The following is a 22,479-nucleotide window of genomic DNA, read 5'->3' as shown; positions in this document are numbered from 1 at the left end:
ATGGGCATTCAATTTGGGAATGAATATTAACCAGAAAATGACATTTATTTAACCAATACCCACCAGGCACCTGTATGCACTAGGCCCAGAGATGAATCCTTGGAGTAAAACAATAGACAAGGCTAGCTGACCTTCACTGAATGACCAGACAATCTACAAGAGTGAGCAGCTAGGTGGGTGGCAGTGAGACCACCAGGGGGGCACCATGGAGGGTCCTGAAAAGGTTCTAGAGGTGGGTTTCCTGGAGAAGGGGGTGTCTACACCGAGTCATGAGTGGTGAGCATGGATTGGCCAGGCGGCTATGGTTAGAGTCAGGGTATCCCCTTTTGTGCGTTCAGGACGGTGGTAAGAGAAAACCTGTCTGCACAGTCTTGGGCTGGCAGTTCATCATCTCTCCCAGGTGCCAAAAGATGGCTGGAGACTAGCTAACTTATACACTTTGTCATATACAAATACACAGAAACCACCCACGTTTTCTGACTGTAAAGACAGAAATAGAAAATGTTGTCATCAGGTCTGGCGTACAGGGGAGGGGAGAAAATCTCCCCCTTTCCTCTGGTTTCTGTTAATGTGATTTATTCTCCATCTAGGAATGCAGCCTTTGATTTGACTGAACCAACTGAGGCCTCCCAGCCACAGCTGCGTGTCCTTTTCTCTCTCACCCCGTTTTCATCCACAGTCTTACAAACATTCCCTGGGTTGAAGGTGACTGAGGCTCCAGACTAGGTGGTTGCAGGAGGGGGCGGTGGATAAAGGTTGACACTGGAAACGTCTACCCATGACCTCCAGACTCGTCCTGATGTTTTGGAATGGGCAGAGGATGTGCCAGGGAGGGACCATGAGACAACAGGACGTCATTAAGGAAGCCCCGTGAGAAGTATCCTTTGTCCCAGTGCTTCAGTTCCCCGAAGGCCAACTTGGACTTCCTTTAATTGGCTGCGGACTCCCATACCAAACTGGCTTCTCGTCAGGACTACTCTCCCGGGCACAAGTGTTTGGTGGCTCTACTTAGAGAGGTCAGGTGACTCTATAAAACCTCTGCTGTGACAAGACCGTATGGGTATTAGCAGCAAAGCCCAGCTCATCGAACTACTGTGTTTACTCATAGGTTTATAGAGCAAGGCTTGATGCAGCTCCCCCTGTGAGCGCTGTGTTGAAGGACAGGAGACAAAGGAAGAGGTGGAAGATGTGGATTGTTAGTGGCTTCTAAAGGGCTCACAGCGTAACTTCTCAACTAGAGCATTCTTCATGCTTTGAACTGGGAAGTCACTGGGTGAGTCTGATCTGTATGTAGCTACCTCCCAGGCCCCTTACCGGCTAGACGCCAGAAGCAATCCTCGCTGCAGTTATGACATCTCCAGACATTACACATGTCCTTTATGTCGTGAGGGGAAGGTGAGACGAGGTCCTGGGTGCGACCCCAGGCTTAATTCCTAAGCTGCCATCCCAGGTGCTCCAGATACCCTTGTGTATTTGATCTCCCTTCCTTGAGAAGCCTACATGGGGGAGCTTCACCATCAGAGTAGGAAATGTTAGTAACTCGCCAGAACCCAGTGAGTGACTAGTGATATGGACTTTCTCCTTCTGCTATATCGCCAAATGGACATAGAACCATCAGGGGTGATGGTTGGAGAGCTGTGGTGAGAGCCAAGTAAGTTACCATGAGTTTATTGGAGTGTTCAAAAGAGAGGTTGCAGTGGGCTGGGGGAGGGACCAGGATCCCTGGCTGGAGACATCAGAATGGTCTTTGCGTGTTTGTGGGTAACAGGATGAGTGGTACAGTAAGTTGGACACCCTCAGCAAAGGTCTACCTGACTGTGGACTTGGCACAGATAAGATTTGGATGGAAAACACTGTAATAACAGGCTGATCTTAAGGCCCAGTTTCATTGTCTGAAAAAAAAATCTCAGTAATTCATGCTCTTCTGTGGTTTAGACGTTAGATGGGACCGAACAGGCCCATGTGCTAAAGACATCAGCTCTAGATGCTTGATTCTGTGGACCTTTAGGAGGGGGCCAGTGTGTAGGAAGTGCTTGGGTCATTAGCATCGTGCCCCAAAGATTGTGAGACCAAAGCTCTCTTTCATGCTTCCTGGCAAGGAGGAGTTCAGTTTTCTCCAACGAGCACTTCCCCGCACTGCCACGCCCACCAAAGGCCTAAAAGCAACGAGTCTACCTAACCATGGGCCAGCACTTGTAAAACCATAAGCCGACATCCACCTCTTCTCTTGAGAAGTTAATGCCATCAGGTGTTTTGTTAAAGTGAAGCCAAATCTACTTCCCTGGATGATAGAAAGATGCCAAGTCTGGAATGAGAATTTAACAAGTTAAAATGCAGTGGGCCTAGGAAAGAACTCGGGGCCTAGAATAGAGACAATGAATACTAGATTTTTAGTATTTGATTCTGTTGTATTCACAATAGATTAGAATTCTTGCTATAAATAATAGCTTTGGAATCAAAGCCCACAAAGATGTCCTATAGGGAACCACAGTTTCCCTTATGCTTGGAAAATCCCAAGTTGATATCTTTGGGTTGGTTTCCATTGCAAATGGCTCTGTGCTTTGGGTTGATTTCCATTGCAAATGGGTCCATACATCTGTGGGAGCCTCAATGATGGTGATGTCATCTTCCCAGGAAGGTTTCAAAGGGAGAAAGAGGCAATGGGGGCATCTGGCATCTCTTGAGATATCACTCCCATGTCTATCCACATACCCCACATGAACTAAAGACCCTTTGGATTCTGGGCATCATGTTCCTGATAACTCCATCTGGAACGTCAGTGAGTCAACCCTGTCCCCATATATTACCTGACTGGGGAAGATCGGCGTTGTTAGTTGGTGGGCACTGTGTGAGAATCCTGAGATGTCTTCTTGTGCCTTGCTCAGCATCAGCTGCTGACACTGGCTTTGTATCTATGGAGAGGAGAGCTCATGGCCTAGATGTGGCTGGGGAGCTTGGTGATCTCCTGGGAATTTCCGCTCGCTGTTTCTCTCAGGCTTTTTATAGTTACATAAGGTTGAGATCTGCTAGCAAACACTTGTATAATGATGCCTCTGTTTATAGACTCAGGATAAATTGTCCTAATGGAAAATATCTGTCTTCAGGAGTGACTTGGATCAAGGCTCTTTATTCTGTGTTTGTGTGTAGTTCATCTGCTTCTCTGAAAATCATTTTGATGTCTGCTTCGTTCATGTGACTCGTCCCTTGCTGATAAACAACAGCTCTCAATAAACCTTACAAAGCCTGTTTTGATCTAAAAGTTGCCGCCACTGGGAAATATGTGACCCAACCATGTTTATTCCCATGGATGCTAAACCAAAAGATGCCATTGGATTTGGAAACTCATAGAGGACATTGGATAGGAAACCCAGGAACTGACAACTGCCTTGCCCACCAACATCCTGGGAATCTCCTTCCAATTCACTTGTCTTAGGGCCTCACAGCACAGTAGAGTGGTACTTACTCATCTATATAAGGTTAACTTCTAAATGTGGTGTGGGAGAAATGTCTGTATTCTATCAATCAGGTTTTAAATAAATGCTGATTGGCCAGGCAGGAAGTATTGGTGGGTAAACCAGCTAGGAAGTAGAACAGGAGAATGCTGGGAAGGAGGAAGCCCATTCTTCACAGTTCTGCCCAGACCACCCAAGAGGCAAGATGTAAGCTGCCCCGCTGAGAAAGGTACTGAGCCATGTGGCTAACATAGATGAGAATAATGGACTAATATAAGCTACAAGAGCTAATAAGAAGACTGAGCTAATGGGCCAATCAGTTTATAATGTTATGGAGTCCTCTGTGTGATTTTCTTTGGGGCTTGCCTGCTGTGGGGTACCAGGCGGGACAGATGCCCCAACCAACAAGCCAGCCCTCATGCCACATAAATGAATGAGTACCGGTGTTTAAAGATTGTTTATTTTATGATTTGCCTGTGTGTGTACCTGAGCACTCTGTGTGATTCCTATGCAGGCCAGAAGAGGGCACAAGCTTCCCTGGAGTTAATGGACAGTTGTGAGCCACCATGTGGGTGCTGGGAACTGAACCCCGGTCCCTGCAAGAGCATCAGGTTCTCTTAACTGCTGAGTCAACTCTCCAGCTCGCAGTTTTTTTGTTTGTTTGTTTGTTTTGTTCATTTGGGTTCTTCAGTTCTGAAGCATGGTACTGTCTCTGCCTTGGAATGACTCCATCCCTTCCTGGTTGTACTAGGAAAAGATTTCCTTCTGTAGCCTGGTCTGTACTTACCATGGGGCATTTGTTTTTGTTTTCAGCGTCTCTGCCCACTGACTGAGGATGAACACCGAACGACAGGAGGTGGTGGTGTGGGGATGGAGCCCGCCCTTTTGAGTCAGACTAAATGGGTTTGAATTGGGACTCCAGCGTTTACTAGCTGTGTTACTTCACCTCTTTGTGACTCAGTTTCTGTGTGTTCCATAAAACCAGTCATTACTCCTCCTTCACAGAGGTACTGCAACCTAAATGAGATAGATAGTAGGCATAAAATAGAATGGGCACGGTGCCCATATCATAATAGTAAGAGCTTAATAACTCACGACTATCATCAACTGCTAGGTTGATGAAGCAATGCTCTCTGCATGTTTAAACAGTTTATATAGGAGTGAATCCATGAAAAATACCTGTGCTCAATATACTTATGTTCAATATACCTATGTCCAATAACCAAGGATGGGCGTATGCTTAGAGGTACCCACCCAAATGCAAAGGTCGCTGTTGGGTAGATCATGGCATTTTCTCATGAGTTAATACTATTAGCTGTGGAAGCCCAGGCCCTTTGCTGTCACCTTTGATGGGATAACTGAGAAACACTGCAGCTCTGGGACCGCATGGGGGCCCGTTCTTCAGTGTGGCTTCTGCCTAAACGTGCAGGACTTGCTAAGAATGGCAGTAGATAAGCGAAGATTACCAGTGATGTTATGTGAGGCTGTTCTTATGTTAAGCTGGTCTGTATTAGGATAAGCGAGCCTTCTTTATATCTAACCCACATTTTAATGGTGTATTTAGTCTCTTACCTCTCCTGTCCTCTGATGAGAAGAAGAACAGCTGGCCTGCATCCTCTTTATAGGAGAAGACTGTTACGTTTGCCTGGGCCACTTTTTCCGCACAGACTAAACAACTCCAGGTCCTTTAACCTTGCCTCATGGGTTCTGTTTTTCTGTCTCCTTAATCATTTTGGTTCTCTTTTGGAACTTTTCCAGTGTCTTTGCATCTTTTAAATAAAGGGCCTCAGACTGAACATATATACGCCCTGGTAAGAGTGTGTCTGCTGTCAGACTCGTTATCACAGGATAACGTGAGCCACGGCATGCTTCACTTTTATGGTGGCTCTCTACCATCGCAAACACCCTGGTAGCGTGTTCCTGGTTCCTGTCAATCCACCAGGCAGATTCTTAGTCAGTGCATGACCCACTTTGATCGCGACCCTTTCAGTTTGCCTTAAATCGAGACGCTAAGCACATTTGCGCCTGTCCCCACTGATTGTCATCCCCGGGGATACAATTCTGTAATCAGCCATCATGCTGAACCCCCAAACTGTCTTTAATGAGCCATTTCCTTAATGCGTAGAAGCTGCTTTGGGTTTTCTTAACATATCAGCGATTCCCTCTTGGATCCGCCCTATTCGTAGTCTCTGGGTGTCCGCAGAAAGATTTCCAGTATTATTGAAACCAGACCCAAGATAAAAATCATGGTGCACACTTGAAGTCTGTCTTTGTTTACAGCGTCATTGATCTCTTTTCCAGCCAGGAGTGGAGCCTGGGGAGGGAAAGACAGGCTCGTTCCTATCTTTCTGACAGTCTGATGAGAATGTCATATGTTTCCAAAGCTTTCCTGAAATTGAGACATTATGCAGATGTGGACAAATTGCTATCCCCCCCATACACACCCTGAACTGATATTCAGTAGGAAAGAGGACTATTTGCATTATCCTTGAATCCATAGACGACTTTAAACAGCACGAATTGACCTATCATAACTTCTGTAACAGGTTGAAGTCATGGAAAAGCTAGATGCTGACACATGACACTCAACCAGAAAGACGCCCAAAAGGAAAAAGACACTATTGGAATTCTGATCAGACAATTATTCAAGCTTAGCTCCGTGGAACTTCTTAGATACTGAGGTGTCGTGTGAAAGGATGCTAGTGCACCCGCTGCGATGTCCACCCGAGGCAGAAGAGCTGGAAAAGGGAAAGGAGGGGGCATTAACCATGATACCCCAACTTCCTGAACTGTGGGTCCTGGCCCAATCATAACAGAATGTGGGGGTAGTGGGGAAAATGGAAATAGCAAAAGGTTTCTAATATCCATAGCCAAAAATAAATTCAATATCAAATCTATTAAGAATCTGAAGTGGTTGCTTGCGTTGCATCTTGCAAATTAAGTGTTATCTTTGGTGTTCTCCAACCCTACCACGCCCCCACCCCTACCATGTGTGCGTATACACACACACACACACACACACACACACACACACACGTTGTTCCCCTGGAGCTGTCAAATGGGTATTTTTAGGGGTCTTTTACTGAGGCCTGTGCTTACCTATCAGGCTAGACTGGCTGGTCTTCAAACCCCAGGGTTCTTCCTCGGTCGGTCTCCAGCCCCATTTATGCCACCATGTCTGCTTGTGATAGCCCTGGCTGTCCTGGAAGTCGCTTGGTAGACCAGGCTGGCCTTGAACTCACTGAGACCCACCTGGCTCTGCCTCCCAAGTACTAGATTAAAGGCATGCGCCATTACTGCCCGGTATGCCTGCTTTTCTTACATAGGTGCTGGAGGTCAAACTCAGGGCCTCTTTCCTGGGACAGCAAGCACATTACAAACTGACCTATGTCCCCAGCCCCACATTCTGGTTCACACCATACAATGTGACAACAGGAACACTTCACTGTGTGTCATTGTGCCACACGGGGACGACTCTGCTGAAACACCTCCACTCAGACTGTTGATGTTACAAACTGTGGTTTTGACTGCACAAAGCTTCCTGCTTGTCTAGAAATGTAACGGTTCAATTATAGAAAACAGACAAAAATTTTCCTACATCATTTCTTAGAACAAAAGCCTCAAGTTAGTTTATCTCTGGATTGGATTCTATTAGACTCTTTGGTTTTAAAACCTGCAGTTAATGTTGCTAAACTGAGTTTCATAAAAATCATTAAGTGAACACTGACTTGGAACCCTACAACAGAATTTCTAGCAACTTCTGAAATGATTCTAAACATACGTCTGTCATTTTGTACTAGATTTTTTGCTTTGAATTTTAGAGACAGGGTCTTCCTCCATAGCTTTGGCTGGCTTGGAACTCTGTAGACCAGACTGGTCTCAAGCTCACAGAGCTCTGCCTGCCTCTGCCTCCCAAGTGCTGGGATGAAGGGCGTGCTCCTCCTTGCCTGTCTTGATATTTACGTGAACAGCATTCTTAGCTGACAATTACAAAATATCAACCACCTCTGGAAAACACTGAGGATACCCTGTGTCCTGAAATATCAGATTTTCCACCCCAAATTTAGTTTTTTGTGTAAAAAATAAACCGGCATCGTCCTATCATACCAGTTTGCTTTCATCTTTAATAAATGATACAATGACATGTATGTGAAAGTGTTTTGAGTCAGTTTCTTTATGCTTTATTACCAGCTTGTGTTTGGTTGGTTTGTCTCGTTTATACACTCAACATATCCAAGGTTGTGTAACAGTTTCTCAGGCTGAAAGGAATTGCAGATAGAAAAAGTTCACAAAGTTTTGTTGCCTGGAAGCAAGACGCTTTTCTGTTAAAGAGCAGAGATTCAGTAGCCTCTTCTGAAAGCACAGGTCTTTGGAGGAACTGGCCAGCAAAGCGAGCCTCCCGGACACATGCAGTGTTCCTGGGCCCTCCACCAGGTGGTGTTGGCTGCTGGGACTCCCGTTTTGACTGTCAAACTGTCAAAGGAGAGGGTTGCCACAGCCTGGCATTCCTGCCTCTTTCCGGTTTCTCTTGTACTGCTCTGAAGGAAGCTGAAGCGACTGGGGGGTCAGGTCACCCGAGGGCTGGTAATCCTGGCGATTATTTACCGTGTGCTCCTGGGAAGCTTCTGGGAGTGGGCAGATTTCCAGCCCTGGCTTGACATGGGTTGGCCTCTCCTAGGCTCTAATTACCCACTCCAGTGGCGGTAATGGTACTGGGAACTGCAGCCTTCTCCTGCTTCCTCCAATAGAATTAATTGCATTGAATTCCGAAAGATTTGTCTGTTGCAAAGCTCATTTACTTTCAGGGGCTGCCGGATGTCTAGGCAGAGACCGATAGTTTGAAGACACAGGATGAAGTGGAACTCTGCAAGATTTTGATACAAACCAAAGGAGCTGGGGAGGGTGTGTGCCTGTCTGTGCAAGTCCCAGGAGGGAGGCATCGGGCTGCAGAGAGCTTGTTTGTGCCGACATTCCTTCAATTAACCTCAGGAGCTCTCTATATCCCGAGCTCAACTCTGCCCGGGAGCACCAAGTTGGAGCCCTCCAGAACCAGGTGAAATGTGTTTTGTTTGAGCAGCAGTTCCTTAATGGTTTGAGGTTTGGCACAGCCGTGCTTTTACGTTTCAACAAGTGTTAGGAATGGAAACATCGCAGAAAATACAATCGGAGTTTTGAAAAGCGATGGAATGATGGGGCGGGGGCTCCCCTCAGCCTTCTCTCCTACTTAAAGAAAAGCAAACATTGTTTTCCCCAAGTCGTTCTTGCATTCTCATTAATTTAAGACAGGAAGCCTTCGGTGGGTGTGACATAAACAAGTTGGGCTCCTGGGTAGGGCTTCCTCGTCAGTTTGCAGCTGGAGAGATGGCTGCGACGCCCAAGCTCTTTCGGGCCTCTGGGTGGGGGTGGGTGGGGATGACTTGTTGACTGAGCCCCGAAGAAGGTGGGAGGGGCAGGCGAATGGAGAAGGTATAAAGGAAATGCTTTAACCGTGCAGTCATTGGCGATTGTAATTCAGGGTTGGTGAGTTTGGATATTGCAGCAGAAGGAATCTTGATTTGGAGTTTCTGGAAAGTTCCCTAACATCCCGCCCGGTAGGATAGTTGTGATTTTTAGTTGGGGACTCCCCCGCCCCAACAAGAAGCCAGGTTTCTGCTGACGGTGAAGCGGAATAGTCATGAAATGAATGATGTTTGGAGGTGTAGCTTCTTAGAGTGTAGAACTTCGGCCAGGGTGGGGGTACCTGGGTACCGGGCGAGTCGGGGAGCATTTTCCCAGTTCACCGCAGGAAGCTCCCGCGCATGAGATGTAAACAAACCTGTCTGAAAGAGAAACCCCAAACTCCATGCAACCCTCGGGGCGGTTTCCTTTTCCCTGCAGAGGGCCGGGTGAAGGGGAAAGGACTCTGGAATGCCGTGGAGTTTTGACAAGTGAGCAGTCGGGCTAGGATTGCATTACAGTCTTTTCATAACCCCCTCCACCCGCCGAGCAGGGAGGGGTCCTCCCGCACATCCGTAGCCCGCAGGGAGGAGCGTTGGCGACGTCCTGCAGGAGCTGAGGCGCAGGACCACGGGGCAGCCTAAGGGACTTGTAGCGGGCAGCGTCCCCGCGAAGCCTGCCCCTCCCCGGCTGCCAGCAGGTGCTCTGGCTAATGACGGGTCTCTGGGGCATGCTCGGCTCAGCCCCAGCGGATTACCCGGGAAGCCAGCTGTCCTGCCCCCAAGGCTCCCGGAGTTGCTGAGGAAAGAGGTCTGAGAGAAAGCTTCCAGCAGTGACTTCGAAACTGGAGGTAAGAATATAACGGGAAAACCCAGGCCTTGCGATGTGATCCAGACTGAGGTTGCTTAGTGAGACTGGATCCGCCAGTGTGGGAATTTATCCACGGTCTCCCAGAATGAGCAGCTACCTGCCTGGCTTGTGACTTCCTATTGGGGGTTTGCTTCTCTGAAATGTTTCGTATTCACTGGGAGGAGTGATTTGGAAGTGGTTTGTCAATAATGACGTAAGGAGGCAACGTGTGTGGTGTCAGTATGGTGTGTGTTGCCGTTGAAGCCTTCTAGGTGTCAATTTTGCTGGCCTTGGACTTTCTCCGGGCTTTTGGTCAGCTCTGGTTACCCTTGGTAGAGCAAAGCTGTTCCGTCTACCAGAGGGAACTGTGTGGATGTTTCCACACACATGCAAGGCTGTCATCTCCTCTGGGGACAAATCTTCACCCCAAATTACTAACCAGTGTGCTTGGACAATAACCCTGTTCACTGAGGCACAAACTGTTGCGGTTGAGCTACCCAGAAGCTTTAAGGTTTTCTTTTTGTTTGTTGGTTTGTTTTTTGTTTTTGTTTTTAAAGGAAGGATACTTGGAAAGAGGATAGGTTTTTATTGCTGTTGTGTTGGGTATTTGTCTGGCTTTACTGAGACAGGACCTCCCTCTGTATGTAGCCCAGGCTAGCCCCAGACTTGTGGTGATCCCCCTACCTAAGGCTGCAATGCTGGATTATAATATAGTTGTGAACTATCTCTGGCGGAAGATGGCGTTTTGGATCACATGGTCCTGCTGTAGTGCGCAGTTGAGAAGTGACTTCAAGTGATAAGAGTAAAGGGGGAGGAAGCTATCGTCTTCAGAGAAAAGTTTTTTTTTTCTAAGGTTTATTTATGTGTATGAGCGCTCTGCCTTCATGCGTAGCAGAACAGGGAATCAGATCCCATCACAGATGGTTGTGAGCTACTATGTGGCTGCTGGGAATTGAACTCAGGACCTCTGATCTTTAACCACTGAGCCATCTCTCCAGCCCCAGAGAGAATGGTTCCTAAGAATATAAACAATGTTTTTTCTTTGCACAAAATGGGTCGAGTTGAATATGACAGGGAGCATAAATTTATAAAATACAGCACTGTAACTGTTATAAATCCTAAGCTCACATTATAGGTGAACTAAAAAGTTAAGATTCAAGATTCTCAAACCACCAGCCATACCTATACTGGCTCTAGGAACAGCTGTGGTACCCTGGGGTGACATTCGGAGCTTTGTGAGCTCTGTTGGGTTGGATAGAAAAGAATTAGCCAGGCAGTGGTGATGTATGCCTTCAATCAACACATGGGAAGGAGAGATCTCTGAGTTCAAGGCCAGTCAGATCTACAGGGCAAGTTCCAGGACAGCCAGGGCTACACAGAGAAACCCTGTCTCATGCCCACCCACCCCCCCAAAGTTCCTAGATGGACCACAGCCAGAATGAAATGGGATATTGGGGGGAAAGTGTTGGGGGAAACCCATATGGACTCGGTTGCTAAAGTTTGCCCCAATCTCTGAACCTGCTCTGCTGGGTTTAACTGTAGCTGTTGGGAGGTCCACTTAGGCAGCCCTGCCCCTTGTCCATAGTGGAAGGAAGCTAGTATATTAGTGGCAGCCACACCATAAATTACCCAGCATCCTATCACACATGGTAGATTCTCCTCAGCCTCTGTTGCTGCTGATGTCTGAATGCTCCTGAATCCTCACCCTGCAGAGTCCTTGAAGGGGTCCCCTTCCTCCCTGTCTCCTAGACATGCTGTTCAGTCCTGCCTTCAGTGGGATACTGTTTCTCCAGAGCTTTGTCCTGGCAGATGTGACCTGCCTTCTTCAGTGTGTGCTCCAGGGAGCTGGTTGGACTCTTGCCAATTCTTGTGTGACTCCTGATTCTTATTCTGGCACCCAGCTGGAAGCCCAAGCTATCCTTTATCAAAGTACCCTGACCAGTAATTTTTAAGTCACTGATAGATGATTGATTGATACTGTGTATCACTATGTCGCCTTGGCTGGCTTCAAGCTTGCTGTGTAGACCAGACTGGCTCCTGCCTCCCAAGTGCTGGAATTAACGGTATGCACGCACCACACTCAGTCCGAGAATCACTTCTTTTAATAAGACTTATTGCTGGGACAGCCATCATTCCCCTACCCCTCTCCAGCCCCGGTTGCTGTGCCCCAAGGACAGCTACTTTCAACGTAGCCTACCCATGTTGGGAGCATCCTGCCTGCTCTGTGGCTCATCTTTCTTGCAGAGTCTGTCCTCTTCTAACTGCACCTGGAGTTTGCTACCCTTGAGCAACACTGTGTGCATTAGCAGCGAGACTCACTCGCCAGTGGGCACAATAAACTGAAAGAGTACAGGAGTGTTTTAAGTTCAGGGGAAGGAACTAAATCCTCAAAGAGCACCGCCATCAGTGTGCCCATGTGTCACTGAACTGGGGATGCTTTGCGCCTTTTTCTCATGGGCATCCTTCCCATCTGAACATCCCCCCAAGCCTTGCCGTGTATATTCTGTTTTATAAGTGCCCAAGAAAACACATGTATGAAGTCAGTGTTTTGAGAGCCTCTAGCGCTGTCAGGTTGAGCTAGGTTTGAACTCCACGGTGGAAATCCCTTTGCCTTTGGATCAGGAAAGTGTTGCTCGTTCTAGACTTGGTGTCGGGCTCACAGGTCAGCTGTCCTTCTACTTCTTAGGCTTTTGAATCTATTTCCCCCCTCTAGGATTTTCTCCTCTGCCCTTTAATAGGCTCTGTCTTTATAATAAAGTTTGTTATAGTGCATGTTTGATGTGAGGCTGTGTACTAGCCTTCTGATTAGCTATCTCAATCTGAAAAATCTGCCTTTTGGTTCTGAACAGTTTTTTCTAGAGTTTTTAAAATTTCTTATTTTATTTTTTAATAAGAGTCCTCTTTCTCTGTTCTGGAGCACCATTAATTTAGAGAAAGATTTTATAGACTGGATCATTAAACTCTTACTCATTCTATTATATTTCCTGCTTCCTTTTTTAAAGTTCTGCTTCCTGGGAAATTTCCTCATTTTATCTTCCAGACCATATATCCCATTTTTATGTCGGCCCTCAAGTCCCTAGATACCAAGAGCTGCTTAGGATTCCAAGCTGTCTTAGAATGCCCTCCTGCTATTGTCTCAGGGATGAAAAGGCTCTGCACTCCGCAGTCCTCAGGACAGCGTCTTTGAAGAACTTTTCTCCTCCCCGCATTGTTTCTGTTTCCTCTCATTTCCTCTTAGCTGTTTGTTTTTGGTTTTTAATCTCTTCCGTGGTAAAGGCGTTCCTAACGTGTTTGATGCTCCTTGACCCATCTCTGAAATGCTAATTGGAAAGTCTGAATGGCTGGGGTTGATTCCGAGGAACATTTTCTTTTTATTAAGGAGACCGAGGGCAGTGTCTCCAAACACACAATGCCTGGCACAAGTACACTCTCCATATGTGTTTGCACAGTAACTCACCGGCGTAGGATCTTGCTGAGGCCAGGAGCCAGGAATTGTTAAGCTCTTTAGGTGACTTGAAAGAGCATCCCAAGGCCCCCATTGAAGACTCACCAGCTGGTGGTGTCAATGGAGACTCTCTCCAACAGAAGTTCCTCCCTGAGGCAACTGCCTAGGTGGAGAGACATCTCTGTGAGAGGGGACTCTCTGGCAGTGGCATTCTGAAGGGAATAAAGAGCCATCACATTTGCTCTGGAGACCTTCTCTTCTGCCGTTTACTGCTGGCCCCTCGCCCACCAGCTTCAATAGGCGATTCCATGTCTGGTTCCATACCTGGATTTGCTCTGGTGCAGCTGAGAAAAGAGGCAGAAGAGTGAAGGCCTTCACCTTCAGTCTAGGACTAAGCAAGATGATGCGGGGATGCCACGGCTTCATACACTGACCCTTGGTCAGCCTACCTACCTTTGGGGGCACCCTTGTCTGGTTGGTACTCCTACTTCCCAGGGCTCCCTGGGGATGCTGGGGTTGAAGGGCAGTAAGTAGGCTTCTAGGCTTTTCCCCAAGGCTGGGCTAGGATCCTCTTGCTCTCACTGGAAGTCAGGTCCTGGCAGTTTGTTACTGTTAGGTTTATGTGCCTGTCCCCTTCCCAAACCTGCAGTGGTCACTCCTCCTCCCGCTTGCTTTAGCCTAGTTCAACTTGCAAGCTTTTAAACGTCCAGCCAGCGGTGTGTAGCCCCTGCCTGATGTTCCCAACTTCGCCCTGAGATTTTCCTCAGTTCCTCCTCCTGTGTTTATGTCTCACCCCTACAGGTACCTGCTGGAGTAGACACGCAAACAGGCCACATTGTACCTGAAGGGGCCCTAGGCTCTGAATGGGTTGGTTATTGGCTGAGCGATTTGGAACTGATTGTCGGTTACTGGCTGGAGCATGGGGCACAGGGTATTTCTGAGTATTTGATACTCCGGCTTACAAGGTTCCTTCCGTGTTCATGATTTCTGTGAGGCACATTCCTGTTCCTTTGTATCTGCAGTCCTCCCTCCAAGTCTCCTAAACGAGTGGTGGGAAAATCGTGCGGACCAAGAAATGCTCTTCTCTTGGACACTCAGCCTGCCCCGTCAGGGTACTTTTCATCCACAACCCAGAGTTGATAGAGGAAAGGAGTCCCTTGGGTGATGAGGTGTGAAAACATATCTCTGTGGAGTTGGTTCATTTCTTAGAGAAAGATACAAAATAGCAGTCTTTTGTCATCTTCCACATCCAGTTGTCTGGAACCACTGGCCTCGAGCCTTCAACCTGAGGGCAACATAATAGAGAAAGCCATCACAGAGAGTGGAGAATTTGGCTGAGAACTTGGCTGGAACCTGCCTTCTCCTCACCTCCTTAAGCCATTTTGAGTCAAGGTTTGGTATCATTTGTCACCAAAGTGATACAGGTGGAGATTTATTCATAAATCACCTTATCTCTGAAAGGAGTTAGGGAAGCCACAGGCTCAGATGGGAGCAGCTCACTTCCTCATTTTATTCTGCTTCTAATACCGGGTAGGGTTCCTCTCATCTGAGCCTCTTTTGCCGGCAGATAAGAATAACCTAATTCTCTTCCCGCTCCAAAGGTAACAGTAATAATTGAGACACTTGGGGAGTAGAGAGAGGCTTTGTTGCTGTTATTGTTGTTGTTGTTCGCTTTGCAGAGTGCAGTCAAACCTAGTGAAGACTCATTTGAATGAGGAAACCTTGAGCAGTCTAACCCAAAAGCCAAGGGCCAGTTTTAACTTCCCCCTGGTTTCACACCACACGCTTTCCTTTGTCTTCTGGGCTTGCTAGTTGCTTTGTAGATCTGGGGGTGTTTTAAAGACGAAATAAACTCTGGAAGCACTTGGCGGTGTTGGAAGAATAGAATGGAGAAGAAAACAGATGACCATTCTGTTTTCCGGTTTGACTCAAGTGGCAGGGACACTCTCTATTTTTATGAATGAAGAGCTTGTCTGAGCAGTTCCATTCCTGCTTTAAAAAAAAAAAAAGCCAGAAGGGAAGCCCCTTCATTGTAGAAGTCTCTGTACCACCACTGTCCTGGTTATACCCATGTGCCTTGTTAAAGCAGGACTATAAGGAAGAAGAGTGCTTCATACTCTAATATAGCAAAGGTTTTCTGAATGCTTAGTCCCTGCCAAGGCACCTGTATGGGCTTACCTCCTCTACACGAGGATCTTAATGTTTCTTAATTTATTAATGTGCGTATGTGGGGGGTTGGGAGGTACACACATGCCACAGCACATATATGATGTCAGAGGACAACTTTTGGCACATGTCACAATGCACACGTGAGGTCAGAGGACAGTGTTTCAGGGTGAGTTCTCATCCACCCTGTTTCTGGCCTCCCATTTTGTTGCAGAAGCCAATGTTGGGATTACAGATGCAGGCTGTCAAATCTGGCTTTTTAAAGTCCCATCTAGGAGGGAACTCAAGTTTTAGCCACACAGCCATTTTGCCAGCCCTGCATAATGAGCTTATGAAGATATTCTTATCCCCATTTCCCAAGGAGCTCATGGAGCCATGCTATTTAAAGAAATGGTTCAAGGCGGTCACTGCTTCGATGATGGTGCCGAGATCCCATTGTCGGCTCCATTCAGAGCCCATTCCATGCTATGCTTTCCGCTGTGGAATTCATTGTATCTTAAACACCCTTATACCTTCTGGTGTTCGGAGGGAATTCAGACACTGTTGTGAATGAGTAAACACAAGGATTTTTCATATTATTATAAACTCATTGATTTTTAATGACAGCACATTTTCCCCATAGAGTCAGAGACCTTAGTTTATCTAGCTCTTCCTTGAGGATTGTGCAGAACTGTAGTATGGGTTACAAAATCTGAGATTTCTTGAGAGGTGACCATGCAACATTTTGTTGGTTTTTGGTTTTTTGTTTTTTGTTTTTTTTTGAGATAGGGTCTTGTAGCCAGGGTGGCTTCCAACTCCTGACCTTTCTGCCTTCACCAGCCAAGTGTATCCTCCATTTCATTCTTCAGACTTCTCTCTGCCTCCCCACACACCACCCTTAGGAGATGACGTCACCTTCCTCCTAGTTCCAGACTCTCATTGCTCTCACTAGAACCCTGCATAAAAGCGCATGGCATCTGGGAAGCACAAATATTTTTGGAACTGTTTCCAGGGGTCCCTGTTGGAAGTTAAGCATGAGCTGGCAGAGAGTTGCTGTTTAGGATATTGATCCCTGAAATGCGTCCTGCCAAGAGCCATTTTCCAGGTATTTTTCTCATAACATGTCTTATTGCACTTTTCAATTTAGAGATAATATATCAAACTCATTCATTATTTGCGACTTTTGGCTGACCTCTGAGATTCTTTTTTTTAATTGCCATCCAATAGAAAATACAAGTGGAAAAACACATTACTGTGCAAACTTTGAAGTTTGATATCTTTGGAATCGGGGGGCTCATAGGGCTAGAGGGTAAAGAAAAATAATGAGATGATTTTGCCTGGTTAGTGGGTGCTTGACAGTTTCAATTTTTTTTGGTCATTTATGAATACTCTTTTGATATTTTATAAGCAAATACACTATGCCTTAGACTATTAAAAAGTGTTCCAAATTACTTCAAGTTCTTGTTTTAGCAAATTCAGTACATCTGTGATATTGCAGAAGTTCTTGATACTTCCGTTAGGTTCATATGGTCTAATCCTTTCACAGGGTGCATAATATTTGAAAAAGCAAAAATATGTCTATTTTGGGCTAGAGACATGGCTCTGTGGGTAAGAGTTCTTGCTCTGGAAGCATGAAGACCTGAGTTCAAATCCCCAGCACTCACATAAAAATCTGAGCACAACTGTGAACTTGTAACCCCAGCAATGAACAGTGGAAATAGGAGTCTCCTCAGAGCTCTCTGGCCAACCAGCATTGCTGAAACTCAGAGTTTCTAGTTCAGCGAGAGACTGTCTCAAGGTGGTAAAGGGGAGACCAATAATGGGAACTAGCCAAAATCCTGTTCCTCTCTCCACGTGTGTGTGCATGGATGCAAGTACTTACACACTCATGTATATGCCTCACACAAGCATGTACTAAATATATCTGAATATTCATGGTGCATATGGCAGACATGTGTGGCTTTCTTGTCCCTCCCATGGCCCCAAATTCATTTTCTGGCTTCCTCTGTACCAGGAGAATCATGTTTCTGATCTGAACATTGGGTTCCCTTGCCTTTTGCTTCTGGCTGGATCCAGTCAATCAATAGGACTCCAGCTGGCAGAAGATGGGAAGCAAGAGGAGAGAGGGTTCAAGTGTTCGTTACCCATTCACGGTCTTCCCAAACTTGCTGAGGTTCTGACAACAGTCAGTTTCTCCCAAGCTCTTGACAGGCAGTTTGCTCATGGCCCCGGCTCCCGTCTGGTTTAGTAATGTGGATTTCTTCTCCCCTTTGCCTTTCAGTAGTGAAGACGTCAACCTCTGGGTGCTGTGCCTTGCCTGGCCCTTCTGTAACCATCCCCGTAGGAAACTCTTTGAATTCAATCCTTAAGTGTGCTCTGAATCCTGGAAATTGACTGATATATTTCTCTTCCTAATATAATTTTTTTCTTTCCTTTTTTTTTTTTTTTTTTGAGGCAGGGTCTCACTATGTAGCCTTGTCTGGCCTGGAACTCACTATAAGACTATCCTGGTCTTAAATTCACAAAGATCACCTGGCTCTCCCTCCCAGGTGCTAAGATTAAAGGCACATGCCGCCATGTTGGGCCCTACTAATCTTTTTTATTGATTTTTATTGAGCTATACATTTTTCTCTGCTCCCCTCCCTTCCTCTCCCCTCCCCTTCAACCCTCCCCCAAGGTCCCCATGCTCCCAATTTTACTCAGGAGATCTTGTGTTTTTCTACTTCTCATGTAGACTAGATCTATGTATGTCTCTCTTAGGGTCCTCATTGTTGTCTAGGTTCTCTGGGATTGTGATTTGTAGGCTGGTTTCCTTTGTTTTAAGTTTGAAAACCACTTATGAGTGAGTACATGTGATAATTGTCTATCTGGGTCTGGGTTACCTCACTCAAAATGTTTTCTAGCTCCATCCATTTGTGTGCAAATTTCAAGCTGTCATTATTTTTTCCTGCTGTGTAGTATCCATTGTGCAAATGTACCACAGTCTCCTTATCCATTCTTTGGTCGAGGGACACTTAGGTTGTTTCCAGGTTCTGGCTATGACAAACAATGCTGCTATGAACATAGTTGAGCACATGTTTTTGTGGTACGACTGAGCACCAAAACAACTCTGAGATTTCATCTTACACCTGTAAGAATGGCCAAGATCAAAAACGCGGGTGACAACTTATGCTGGAGAGGTTATGGGGTAAAGGGAGCACTCCTGCATTGCTGGTGGGAACGCAAGCTGGTACAGCTGCTTTGGATATCAGTATGGTGATTTCTCAGAAAATTAGGAAACAACCTTCCTCAAGACCCAGCAATACTACTTTTGGGTATATAGCCAAAGGGCCCTACTAATCTTAATTATCAAATCTGGCTCTAAGATACCAAAATCATTGGCTTGACTACATCTGAATGGAACTGTATCTTTTCTGAGAGTTGTTTCGCATAATCCTGTTGTTCTTATCTATTAGATTCCAAGTCCCAGGTTGTGTGGGGGTGAAGAGAATTATATAGAGAAGTGTATCTAATAATGCCATTTGGCATCCAGAAGTCATAACAATTTATAACTCCTAAGGTCAAATAATGTACGTAGAGCAGTGCATGATTTGTGGATATCGTTTGTCTGTGAGTGTTAATGGATTTCATAACCTGTCTGTGTATGCATTGGTTCACTGTGCAATCGGTAATGACCTGGGAGATGTTGGTAATGCGTTGTATTAGGTGCATGGGCTCGTGTCCTCCAGAGCCAGGGGTCTCACGAAGGACTGGAATACTAGAATATTGAAGCAGAAGGGGTTCCCACAGCATATCCAATCCAATTTCCTTCTGAGGTGAAGTTCAGGTTGAGAAGTTCAGTGCTGTTGTCTGAAGCAGGGTTAGAGGGCAGGGAGACGGCCAGACTGAGTAGCTCAACTGTCCTGCTAGGGTCATCTAGATGTGACCATCTTGCTCCGGTCACACCTCCCGGTCATCTCCTATGTGTTTCTGCTGCAGCGGCTGACCTGCACCAGGTGTCCTTAAAGAAGCCCTGTTTGCGGCCCCTTATTACTTCCCTCTGTGCAGCAAATGCAAACCAGACAGTCATGCTTTGAGCTCATAAAAGGGCCCTAATGGGATACAGACAGTGGATTCCATCGCGAGCTCCGGCCATAGTGCCATATGCTCACTGCTGGGAGCCTACTCAAACTGATCCGTAGCAACTCTTGGACATAACTCCCCACCAACTTTCAACTTGGAGCAGGGTTTTATGTGGGTGTACGAGGTGCTGGGGTTGGATTGGGTGAGTTAGAGGCTGTGCTATGGAGAGCCAGATTCCTGCACTCTGCTGCAGGAGAGGCGGTCTCTTTCAGCTAGGTCACAGCTGCAGGCTGAGGGCTACCTCTGGGGGGCATTTGCACACATGTAAGTGCTTGCACGTGCGCATGCACACGCGCGCACACACACACACACACACACACACACACACACACACACACACCACAGATCTGTGAAGGAACAATTGGCTTTTTATGGGTACAGAAGCCATAAGGAATCTTATTCCCTCTAAAACCAGAACCCTTGACTGTGAAATTCATTGCCTCAATTAGTTTCAGGTAGACAAGAAAAAACTTTTCCTAAAGAACAGAAACAAAGCCAACTAGGTAGGCTGCTGTAGGAAAGCTCATGTCTTCACAGATAAGATGATACTTTGGCTCTGCATGCTGCCCTTTTCTCTGTGGAAGTCAACTGCAGGCCTGATGCAGCCTTGCCCCGCATCTGTGAATCTTGAATCTGAGAAGACGAGAAAGAAGGAAATGTAAGGATCTCATGTGTTTGCTTAGCTTGGTATCGCCTTTGTAGATCTAGACCACAGGCTTGGAGGAACTGTCCATACATTTACACCAGTAGTATAAGGTGGGGTGATACACTGTATCCGCACACAGTTAAACAGGCAACATAAGGCGGGATGATACACTGTATCCATATACAATTACACAGTGTAAGGCAGGATGATACACTGTATCCACATACAGTTACACAGGTAGATGGGCAGGGTGATACACTGTATCCACATACATTTACACAGGTGGGAGGCAGGGTGATACACTGTATCCACATATAGTTACACAGGTGGAAGGCAGGGTGATACACTGTATCCACATACAGTTACACAGGTGGAAGGCAGGGTGATACACTGTATCCATGGGTCTTTGTGAGCTATGTGAGTCTCAGAAGTCTTGTGTTCCTAACCTAGCTGTGCTGGTAGACATTAGGGAAGATTGTGTAGCATTTCTGTCTTGGTTTTCTCAACTATAGAGCAGAGATGAGGTTGGCCACACCCTCATGAGTCGGTGTAAGAACTGAATAGGGTACAGCATGTGAACTCTTCGGTATTGTGCTGTGCATGTGGCTTTCTGGAAGTGATTCCTGAGTCCCTTGAGCTGGGGCTTCATGCTTCTTTTTCCACTTTCTTTGTCACTTTAGATCCAAGTATTAAAAGGACCCCAAATCGGTGTCTTCATTCATAAAGTGCTCTTAGGATCAAGATAAGCATTCTTAGTGGAGAGAAACACAAAGAAAATGAAGCAGGTTTCTAGCCTTTAAAAAAATTCTCTTTAAAACATCATTTATTATTATTATTATTACATTTATGTGTCTGAGCATTTTGCCTGCTTGTATCTGTGTGTGCCGTTCATGTGCCTTGTTGTTAGTTGTTTTTTCTTCTTTGCTCTTACTCTTTGCTCATCTGGCCCCCAGCTCCCAGATAAATCGCACGCAGAGTCTCGCCCCTCCTTAGAAGCTCGCGGCTCAGCTTGCCTGCTTTCTTGCCATCTTGTCTTCACTTAGATTACCCTGACTACCTTTTGCCTCAGGTTTTCCCTTTCTTGCTTCCGTTTATCTTATTTCCACTCTTACTCTGTGACTGGCTGGGCGGCTGGCCCCTCACATCCTCCTCTCCTTGCTCTCTTGTTCCTTTTCTTTTTCAGATCTCTCCTCCTACTTAAACTCTCTGCCTGCCATCCCTGCCTGTCCTTTCTCCTGCCCCACTATTGGCCATTCAGCTCTCTATAGACCATTATAAGACAAGCAAAGGATCACAGTTTCACAGAGTCCAACAAATGCAGCCTAAGCAAAACAACACATCTCTACAGCGTTAAACAAATGTTCCTGAGCATAAACAAATGTAACACACCTTAAAATAATATTCTACAATACCTAGTGACACTGGAGGTCAGAAGAAGGTATTGGATCTCCTGGAATTGGTGTTACCAATGGTTGTGAGTCACAGGATGGATGCTGGGAACTGAACCTGGGTCTTCTGCAAGAGCAACAAGTGCTCTTAACTGCTGAGCCATGTCTTCAGACCCAAATTTTCTATTTTATGCTATAATTGATTACCAAACTTCCAAACATATATGCTATTTTATTTTCATATTTATTGTAGCTTTACAGACTTTCAGCGAGGACCACCACACAAGCCAGAGCATTAGTTACATTCCAGCCACGATCCTCAGTTCTTAGCACTTAGGGATCCTCTGCTTCCTGACTCACAGAAATATTTTTCATTATCTGTCTCTTCCCCATCTCCTCCTGTCCTCATCCCTCCCCACAGGAAGTTACTGACCGCTCTGAACATCATGTACAACTTGGAATATTTTCACTGTTTCATTCCCCTTCGGTTAGTGATCCAGGTCATGACTCCTGGTGAAGCTCCTAAGATACTAGGTTCTTCTTTAGAACATTCTAGAAAAATCTCCCAATTTCTTACATGTGGTCCTTTCTGGCTCGTATTTATATTGGCAGTGTCTGTAGCAGTGCTGGAGCTGATCTCAGACACCGACTCCAAATTCTGTTTTCTGGGGGTACCTGAGGGTGGAGTTGGGTGAGTGAGGCTAGCCCCTTCAGAAAGCAGCAATGGCGTGGGTAGGACTCATGCCGACACTGGTTTCCCAGAGGTCACTCTCAGCAAATACTCTGCAACTGTCGACAGCCTCATGCCACTCTGCAAAGGTTATTTTTAACCAGGAAGAGGAGAGAAAGCTGGTGGCTCTCAGTGTGGCTTTATCTGGTGAGAGGTGTACCTTTTGCTGGGTCTTCAGCACCCAATATTTTAGATTCCTCTAGAGTTCTGTAGAACTACGCTGAGAAAGCCCACTGCAGTCCTGTGCCATGTCACCATGGCTGCCT

At 46.2% G+C, this 22,479-nt stretch overlaps 1 protein-coding gene across 7 annotated transcripts in view; it reads left to right on the top strand.

The window, feature by feature from the left end:
• Pdzd2 (PDZ domain containing 2) overlaps nt 1-22,479 on the top strand; it is a 363,977-nt gene that overhangs the window by 169,402 nt on the left and 172,096 nt on the right. The window contains exon 1 of one of the 7 annotated variants that reach the window (XM_048429761.3): nt 8,936-9,738. The exons of the other annotated variants lie outside the window; for them this stretch is intronic. The gene's annotated coding sequence lies outside the window, so the exon portion shown is untranslated. Of the gene's footprint in view, nt 1-8,935; nt 9,739-22,479 lie in introns of those variants that run through there. 7 annotated transcript variants of the gene reach the window in all.

This window comes from Myodes glareolus, chromosome 15 (assembly GCF_982192425.1).
Source record: "Myodes glareolus chromosome 15, mMyoGla1.1, whole genome shotgun sequence".
NCBI classification, from domain to species: domain Eukaryota; kingdom Metazoa; phylum Chordata; class Mammalia; order Rodentia; family Cricetidae; genus Myodes; species Myodes glareolus.
The sequence above is the reverse complement of the archived record's forward strand: the minus strand, read 5'-3'. Positions and strand labels throughout refer to the sequence as shown.